Source organism: Macrotis lagotis, chromosome X (genome assembly GCF_037893015.1).
Source record: "Macrotis lagotis isolate mMagLag1 chromosome X, bilby.v1.9.chrom.fasta, whole genome shotgun sequence".
NCBI lineage: Eukaryota > Metazoa > Chordata > Mammalia > Peramelemorphia > Peramelidae > Macrotis > Macrotis lagotis.
Window position 1 is genome coordinate 75,413,503 of NC_133666.1, and position 10,126 is coordinate 75,423,628.

Here is a 10,126-nt window from a genome sequence, read left to right on the forward strand (position 1 = left end):
TATTTCTCAATTGCAGTGGATATTTTTTTTGCAAGGCAATGGGGTTAAGTGGCTTGCCCAAGACCACACAGCTAGGTAATTATTAAGTGTCTGAGGTCAGATTTGTACTCAGGTACTCCTGACTCCAGGACCAGTGCTCTATCCACTGTACCACCTAGCTGCCCCCTCAATTGCATTTTAATCTGGTTGGGCAGCATGTAAATTTTGCAGATTGCATATAGCTTGCAGCTCATAGGTTTCATATCTCCGGTTTAGATTCTTGGCCACCCTTCTATGTAGCACATGAACTTGTCACTCTCCTTCCAGAAATGTGGCCCTAGGAACAGGATACAGTACTGAAGATGTTTATAATGACTGAAGAATCTAGCAGGATTTTTCGTTAGACTGTTTGCTTCTGGAGAGTAGGGTCTATCTGCCTTTTGTGCATCCTCTGCTTGGCAAAGTGCTGGGCAAATAGTAGGCCCTTTTATTAATAATTGTTTGTTTTCTGAGTGAATTCCCTGGATCAACATGCTGTATTCCTATCAATGAAGACTAAGAATGCATTAACTTTTTTGGCTGTCAAGTAACACTGCTGACTCATATTGATCTTGAAGTCCACTAAAATTTCCAGGTGCCTTTTCCACTGATCTGATGTGGTAAGCAGTTTAAGTTTTCTGTTCTCTTAAAATGTTACTGAGGAGGAATACTTTTTAGAAAAGGCCTGGCTGCCTAGCAGGTTATCTCCAAGGAACCCACTGATGTCCTGAGACTGAAAGATGTTAAAAGAAAATGTCATCTTGGTTCTGACTTAAACACCTAAAAACCAGGCTGACTGGGGATTGGATTAGGTTTTTTTTTGTTGTTGTTGTTGGTTGTTTGTTTTGGAAATTCAGAAAAGTAAGAATGGAGAGAAAGAGCTACAAAGTACGGTATTATAAACTAAATTTCTCACCGTAGGTGGGTTGAATTAATCCTTAAAGTACAGCAATTTCCATTAGAAGGAAAAAAGAAAGGAACCTAGAAGACAAAAGGGAGACAGATTAGCAGGAATTTTTGTGAGTGGTAAAACAAACCTCCTACCATTTGTTTTCTTTATTTAAGGAAAAGCAGAAGAAAAAAGGGAGGAAAGAAGGTAGGTCCAAAGCAATAAATTAGAGAACTTGGAAGATGAGGTTAAGGGATATCTTGACAAAAACCAAAAACCAAAAACCAAAAAACAGGATACTAAGAGGCATGGTCTTTCTTTCTATTCTTTTTACAATTCTAGGTAGGGCAGGGTTGTGCTAGGCTTCTTTCACTTCAACAATCTGGGAGTGTGTCAGATTGGAGCAATCTCACCCATTGGACATATGCTGAACATGAAGACATCTCAATTGAGCCTCTACTCAGAGGCTATGTTCCAATTCCCTAATGAAAAAGGCTTGTGTAATAACCTTCATTTTCTTTCTATAAGTTGAAATAATTTCCTCCAAACTTGCCCACATCTTAAAGTCTTAAAGTGAAGGAAATGAGGAAAATACTCCTCTAGAATTCATTTTTCCTATACCTTGAAATAAACACTGACAAATACATTGGCATATGATGCTAGTCCTAGTGAAGGATGTAACTGAGCCACCACACAGGTAGAAGATTTGTAATTTGGCCGTCTTTGAACATCAACTAAAAAGCAGTTCTCAACTCCCCTGGGTTTCTGAAACACTAATATCCCAATTAATACACTGTCATATGACAGACTGGTTCCTTTGACTCCAGTTCCATTCAATGTGATTGTCTACATTCCTTGTATCGGTAATCTTGTCTTCCATGAGCTGACTGTGTGTCCATCATTGTTGGCAAAGGACATCATCAACACTGTTATAGGGATCCTAATGAAACAGGTCTAGTTTTTGGTTCCCTCTTCAATATTCACAGCAGCACTGTTGACACGGTCTTCAATGCTGTCAGTCTTCTGCTGAGAATTCGCTAGTAGAGGGAAATCAGTAATTAGCTGGTTGAGTTCCATCAAATTTGCTTCTAAAGTTTCCCAGGATTCTGCAGCACTTTGATCTTGAGGAATTTCGAATAGGGGTGAACACACCTGGGCCAGCTTCAACTTTGGTGAACACACCTGGACCAGCTTCAACTTTGGTAGTATGAAATTTTTTCTCCTACAGTCATTGGTCTTGTCACAGGAGAGTGAAGTGAGGATCCATCCTCATTAAACTAATTTTTAAGTTCTGCAGATTGCAAGTGAAGTTGGAGATATTCAGCTATTGCCCCTGAAGCTGTTTCTTTAAGGGGGTCCATCATTCTTTTCAGAACTCCTCTGTCATACTTTTGAACTTTCAATCAGAGCTCCTCCATTTGTTGGAAGTTGGAGTGGACTTGCTCAACTGTTCGTCCAGCATGGATATGCTCTTTATGTAACCTGTCCCAGAGTCTGCATTGCTGATACTTCTCAATATTTATCCAATGTTTTCTCAACCTTTCCAGGTCCGTTGGGATTACAACTTTAATGAATTTCTGGATAGCTGGCTCAACATGGTGCAATTTCACTCTTTCTTCATCTTCAGACATCTAAAGTGGAGGTGTGTCACCACTTGCCCTAGTTGCTTTCTCCACTTACTGGCAAAACCTCGACATCGGACACGCCCACCTGGCCACAGCCGAAGCCCAATTGTATTTTTGAAGGAATTAATTTTTTTCCCCATTTCCCCAAACCTCTTTTTTAAAGGGTTCTTTTCTTTGTCCACTTACCAATTGTATTTTTAAAGGATTTGTTTTCTTCAGTCAATTTTTGGGTTTCCTTTTGCAAGATTTGAATTTCTCTTGCATTTGTTTTTGATAATGGTAATTTGGTTTTTTTCTTTTTTAAGTCAAATACCAAAGGTTTATCTATTTTATTGTTTTTTTCCATAAAACCAACATTTAGTTTTATTTATTAGCTTAATAATTTTCTTGTTTTCAATTTTATTAATCTCTGTTTTGATTTTCAGAATTTCTAATTTGGTAATTAATTGGGGACTTTTAATTTGTTCCTTTTCTAATTTTTTTGGTTGTGTGTACAATTCCATTTTTCTACTTGATTTTTAAAATCCTTTTTAAGCTCTTCCAAGAAATCTTTTAGGCCCCTCTGAGGCTTCACATGTAGTACTTTTTCTGCCATTGTCTTCTGAAATGATGCTGTGTTCTTCCTTTATCAGTATAGTAGCTTTCTATCATCAAGGCTTTTCTCTGACTTTCTTTTTTAGGTTTTTTCAAGGCAAATGGGGTTAAGTGGCTTGCCCAAGGACACACAACTAGGTAATTATTAAGTGTCTGAGACTGGATTTGAACCCAGGTCCTCCTGACTCCAGGGCCTGTGCTTTTTCCACTGCGCCACCTAGCCGCCCCTTTCTCTGACTTTTCTTACTCATAGAGCTCTGTTCCTGAATTTCCTGGCCTGCTGTGCCCTTGGCTGGCTGAGCACAAGGTGCAGTGGTTGTTGAGTTCTTCTGGTCTCTCTGCTCATGTGCTGGGCTCTGCTCTCAGTGCTGGGCCATGCTCTTCTTCCAACCTAAGTGAGGCAGACTTTTCTTAAGCTAGAAAATGTTCTAAGCTGTTCTTTTTGTGGGTTCTGTCACTTCAGAATCCTTTTAGAGGATTGATTAACATTGTTTTTGAGGGAAACCCAGGACAGTTTAGGGAAGTTCCTAACATCTCTCTGCCATCTTCCACTCCAATATCTTTGCCAAAAAAAACCCAATGTGGTCACAAAGAGTTGGACACAGCTGAAATGACTGAACAAAGCGCTATTTCTAGTTTTCATCCTGAGTTATAGGAAGATTGGTGATGCCTTTTTTGTTTGTTTTTTGTTTGTTTTTTTAATTTATTTTTATTAAAGATATTATTTGAGTTTTACAATTTCCCCCCAATCTTGCTTCCCTCCCCCCCCCCCCCACAGAAAGCACTCTGTCAGTCTTTACTTTGTTTTCCTGTTGTACCTTGATCCAAATTGGGTGTGATGAGAGAGAAATCATATCCTTAAAGAAGAAAAGAGAAGTCTAAGAGGTAACAAGATCAGACAATAAGATATCTGTTTTTTTCTAAATTAAAGGGAATAGTCCTTGCACTTTGTTCAAACTCCACAGCTCCTTATCTGGATACAGATGGCACTCTCCTTTGCAGACAGCTCAAAATTGTTCCCAATTGTTGCACTGGTGATGCCTTTTTTTTTTTAATTTAAGTATAATTTAAATTATTAGCATTTTATCCATCACTGCCTTAAGCTTAGACAATCACCAAAACAACAGACCAAGCCCTGATTTATAGCTTGCCAGTTTCTGAGGTATAAATGTTCACGCTGAAAATTTAACAGTTGGTTCTCCAGAGCTGATTGAGCTGTAGCTCTAGCAAATCACTACATTTATTCTAACCCTTGTATCAGTGAATGACCTATGACAGGAAGGGTCCAAATATATTCTCGGCTATCTTCTTGCCACTGGGCTTGTGGTCATTAGCCAGAAAATCTGGGAAAATGTCTTTCTGGTACTCTGTAAAATATATTAGATCAACCTTCTACTTGCAAGCATTTAGTTTACAATACTGCAAAACTTTTTTCTTTCTCCTCTCTCACTTTCCTTTCCCCTTTCTTCTTTTAATTGTTTTTCATTTTTTCCAATTATATATACAATTTTAACATTTATTTCTACAAGATTTTGAGTTCTATTCATCCAGCCATTCTGGAGAGGAATCTGGAATGAAGCTAAAAGAGCAATAAAACTGATCATATTCTTTGATTCAGCAATACCAATAATAGATCTATTTCCCAAAGAAATCATAAAAATGGGAAAAGTCTCACATGTTCAAAAATATTTTTTCTTTTTAAAGATTTTATTTAGAGTTTTACAATTTTTCTGCAATCTTACTTCCCCACCTCCACAGAAGGCAATTTGCCAGTCTTTACATTGTTTCCATGGTATACATTGATCCAAATTGAATGTGATGAGAGAGAAATCAGATCCTTAAGGAAGAAACACAAAGTATAAGAGACAGCAAGATCAGACAATAAGATATCAGGTTTTTTTCTAAATTAAAAGTAAGAGTCCTTGGTCTTTGTTCAAACTCCCAAATTCTTTCTCTGGATACAGATGGTATTTTCCATTGCAGACAGCCCCAAATTGTCCCTGGTTGTTGTACTGATGGAATGAGCGAGTCCATCAAGGTTGAACATCACCCCCATGTTGCTGATAGGGTGTATAGTGTTTTTCTGGTTCTGCTCATCTCACTCAGCATCAGTTCGTGCAAATACCTCCAGGCTTCCCTAAATTCCCATCCCTCCTGGTTTCTAATAGAACAATAGTGTTCCATGACATACATAGACCACAGTTTGCTAAGCCATTCCCCAATTGAAGGACATTTACTTGATTTCCAATTTTTTGCCACCACAAACAGGGCCACTATGAATATTTTTGTACAAGTGATGCTTTTACCCTTTTTCATCATCTCTTCAGAGTATAGGCCCAGTAGTGGATCAAAGAATATGGACATTTTTGTTGCCTTTGGGCATTGTTCCAAACTCCTTTCCAGAAAGGTTGAATGAGTTCACAGCTCCACCAACAATGTATCAGTGTCCCAGATTTCCCACATCCCTTCCAACAATGATCATTGTCCTTTCCGATCATATTGACCAATCTAAGAGGTGTGAGGTGGTACCTCAGAGATGCTTTAATTTGCATTTCTCTAATAAGTAATGATTTAGAGCAATTTTTCATATGACTATGGATCACTTTGATCTCATCTGTAAATTTCCTTGTTCAAAAATATTTTATAGCAATTTGTTTTTGTAGTGGTAAAGAATTGGAAATTGAAGGGATGTTCATCAATTGGGAATGGCTGAACATGGTATATGAATGTTATGGAGTACTACTGTTCTATAAGAAATCATAAGTGATCAGACTTTAGAGAAGCATGGAAAGATTTGCATGAACTGATGCTGAGTGAAGTGAGTAGAAACAAGGGAATATTGTACACAATAACAACATTGTGAAATGATCAACTAAGATGGATACAGCTCCTCTCAGTGGTTCAGTGATCAAGAGTAACCCTGAGAGATCTGCTATTGGACAATGCCATCCACATCGAGAGGGGAAAAAAAACTAGTCTGAATACCGAGCACAGCATACTCTGTTTATTTTCAAAAAACTTTTTATGTTTTTCCTTTCCTTCTCTGTTTTTTCTTTCCCCTTAGTTCTAATTCCTCTTTTACAACATGACTAATATGTAAATATGTTAAACATGAATATACATATTCAACTTTTACCAGTTTGTTCACTGACATGGGAAGGGAGGAGGGGGAGGGTGGTAGAAAAATGTGGACCTCATGAATTTCAAATGAATAAATGTTGAAAAGCTTCCATTGTATGTAATTGGAAAAATGAAGTAAAATTTGTATTAAAAATTTTGAGTTCTAAATTTTTCTCCCTCCTTCCCTTCTTCCTAAAGTCTTAAGCAATCTGATATAGGTTATATATGTACAATCACATAAGACATATTTTGATATTAATTACTGTTGTGAGAGAAGAAATAGATCAAAAGAAAAAAACCATGAAAAAAATCAAGTAGTTGAAAATAGCATGCTTTGATATGCATTCAAACTCCATCAGTTCTTTATCTGGATGAGTATATCATCATTTCCATCATGAATCCTTTGTAATTGTCTTAGATCATTGTATTGCTGAGAAGACTTAAGTCATTCATAGTTGATCATCACACAATGTTGTTACTGTGTACAGTGTTTTCTTGGTTCTTCTCATTTCACTTTGCATCAGTTCATACAAGTATTTTTGGGTTTTTATGAAATCTGTCTACTTATCATTTCTTATTGTACAATAGTATTTCATTACACTTATATAGAATGGTGATGACTTTGACAGAAATAGGGAAGTTAGGAAGAGGGCTGGGTTGGACCACTTGCTTTTCCTTGAACTTAGAATTGTATATCCTGTCTTAGCATAGGTTGCTGTCCCCCAGGGTCTGGAATTCCCTATTTCCTCACTTCTATCTCTTAGAACAGGGCTTAGCTCAGGGGCCACCACCAGCTTGAAGCCTTTCCTTGTCCCTGTATGTTGATGTTCTCTGCCTTCTGAAATGATTTGGCATTTCTTTTTTTTTTAATTTCTTTTTTTATTCTCATTTTGTACAAATGTTTTTTTACATTAATAAAATATTCTTGTTTACAAGTAAACAAAATACCCCTCCTCCCCCATGAATATAGATAGACTTGCTTGGGTGAAAAAAGTAAAGGGGAGCGAAAAAAATTAAAATAAAAAAAATAATAGTAATAATTGTAGGTATGGCCAGGTGGCGCAATGGACGAAGCACCAGCCCTGGAGCTACGAGCACCTGAGTCCATATCCAGCCTTATAAACCCAACAATCACCCAGCCATGTGACATGCAAGCCACCCGATACCCATTGCCCTGCAAAAACCAAAAAAAAAAAAGAAAGAAAAAAAAGACCCAAAATAAAATAAAATAGTAATAATAGTAGGGGTGGCTGGGTGGCAGACAGAGCATTGGCCCTTGAGCCAGGAGCACCTGGGTCCAAATCCGGCCCCAGACACCCAAAGATCACCCTGCTATGTGGCCCCAGGCAGGCCATCCAGCCCCACTTGCCCTGCACCCTCCCCCAAATAATAATAACAAAAAATGTGCTTGAGTCTTTGTTCCAGCATCAACAACTCTGTCATGGGTGGATCTCATTCTTTATGATAAGTCAATCACAAAAGTTACTTCCATATTTTTCCACTGTTGCCATTGCTGATCGCAACTCCCTCCTTTCTTATTTCTCCACTACCATGTACTCTATTTTCTCTCTCCTTTCACTCTGACTCTGCTGTAGGGTCGTTGACTGGCTCAGCATACAGATCCCTGGTCCTGGGGCCAAGAAGCCCTAAGCCCCCATACCACCCCTTAAGCCCAGCATCTACCTGGCCCCATGGTCCTGGGCAGGCCTTCCAATCCCAGCCCCTTGCAAGAAGTAAGAAAGAAAATGTGTTATATCTGACCAGTCTCCCCCCATGGTCCATCCTCTCCTCCTTTATTCACATCCCCACCCCTTCCCCCTGCTCCCCCCTCCTTCTTACTCCAGATGTCTATACCCCATTGAGTATATATGATGTTTCCTCTCCTAGCCATCTCTGATGAGAGCAAAGTTTCCCTCATTCCCCCTTGCCTACCCCTTTCCATATCATTGCAATAGCTCATTGTAATAAAAAAAAATCTTATGTGAAATATCTTGGACTATTCCCCCTCTCCTTTTTCTTTCTCCCATTCCATTTCCCTTTTTTTCTATTGACTCCATTTTTACACCATATTTTATCTTCGAATTCAGCTTTCTCCTGTGCTTCAACTATAAAAGCTCCCTCTACCTGCTCTATTAACTGAGATGGTTCATATGAATATTATCAGTATCATTTTTCTATACATGCAGTTCATCCTCATTAAGTCCATCATATTTCCCCCCTCTCCTCCAATCTCCATGCTTCACCTGAGTCCTGTATCTGGAGATCAAACCTTCTGTTCAGCTCTGGCCATTCCAAAAGGAACCTTTGAAATTCCCCTGGTTCATTGAAAGTCCATCTTTTTCCCTGGAAGAGGACATTCAGCCTTGCTGGGTAGTTCATTCTTGGCTGCATTCTAAGCTCTTTTGCCTTTCAGTATATTGTATTCCAAGCCCTACGAGCTTCCAGTGTAGTTGCTGCTAAGTCCTATGTCATCCTGACTGCAGCTCCATGATATTTGAACTGTGTCCTTCTCGCTGCTTGTAATATTTTCTCTTTGACTTGGGAGTTCTGGAACTTGGCTATAATATTCCTAGGGGTTGGTTTTTTGGGATCTCTTTCTCAGGGGGATCGGTGGATTCTCTCCATTTCTATTTTGCCCTCTGCTTCTAGAATATCAGGGCAATTTTCCTGTAGTAATTCTTTGAAAATGATGTCAAGGCTATTTTCCTGATCATGACTTTCAGGTATTCCAATAATTTTTAAATTATCTTTTCTAAGTCTGTTTTCCATATCAGTTGTTTTTTCAATGAGATATTTTACATTTTCTTCTAATTTTTCATTTTTTTTGGTTTTGAAGTATTGATTCCTGATTTCTGGTAAATTCATCGATCTCCCTGAATTCTATTCTTTGTCTGAAGAATTTGTTCTCCTCAGAGAGTTTTCTTATCTCTTTTTCCATCTGGCCAATTTTGCTTTTTAAAGCATTCTTCTCCTCAATAACTTTTTGAACTGTTTTGTCCATTTGACCTAAGCTGGTTTTTAGCATGCTATTTTCTTCAGCATTTTTTTGGATTTCCTTGACTAAGCTGCTGACTTCATTTTCATGTTTTTCCTGCATCTCTCTCCTTTCTTTTCCCAGTTTTTCTTCCAACTCCCTCATTTGATTTTCAAAGTCTTTTTTGAGCTCTGTCATAGCCTGAGCCCAATTTCTGTTTTTCTTGGAGTCTTTAGATGCAGGAGCTTGTGCTTCCTCATCTTCAGACTGAGTATTTTGATCCTTCTTGGGCTCATTTGCAAAATATTTCTCAATAGTCTTCCTTTTGTTTCTCTGCTTGCACATTTTCCCAGTCTGGGCCTGGTTTGGGGGTGCTTCCTGAGCTTTTGGGGCACTCCCACAAGGGTCTCAGTGTGTGAGGCTCTGTCCTCCCTCCTGGTCTGTGAATGACCATAAGCACCTCCCTCTGCTACGGGGCTGAAGTGTGGGGGGGCCCTGCTGTTCTATGGGGGGGCCTAGACTTCGATCAGGATCTGAATGTGGTCAGAGCCCCAGAGTCCTGTTCCGGGGCAGAGGACCGAGCTCGCAGTTTCTCTTTACTCCCCTCCCTCAGCTCAATGGGCTCATGTCCTGGGGTCTCCTGCTTACTGTCTCTGCCTGCTTCTGTTTCTGGGTCTGGGCTGCAGAAAGACCAAGCTGCTCCCTGTGTGCCCTGAGGGCTGGGCTCCATGTGCTCGCTCTGGCAGAGGTCCCCCACTGTTACCCCACTTTGTGCCCGGTGCTCCTCGGGGTGCAGCTCAGGAAACTCCCCCGCTGCTGTGAGCTGAGACTCCCAGCACCCTGGGGCTGCCTCCGGGAGGCTGAAGTTCTTTCGCTCTGGCGGGCCACCCCTCTGGCAGACCGCCC

The 10,126-nt window shown here is 39.6% G+C and overlaps 1 pseudogene; it reads right to left on the reverse strand.

Moving 5' to 3' along the window:
• Positions 1–1,861: 1,861 nt before the first annotated feature.
• Positions 1,862–2,538, reverse strand: LOC141497622 (syntaxin-17 pseudogene; annotated as a pseudogene).
• Between the last annotated feature and the right edge of the window lie 7,588 nt (positions 2,539–10,126).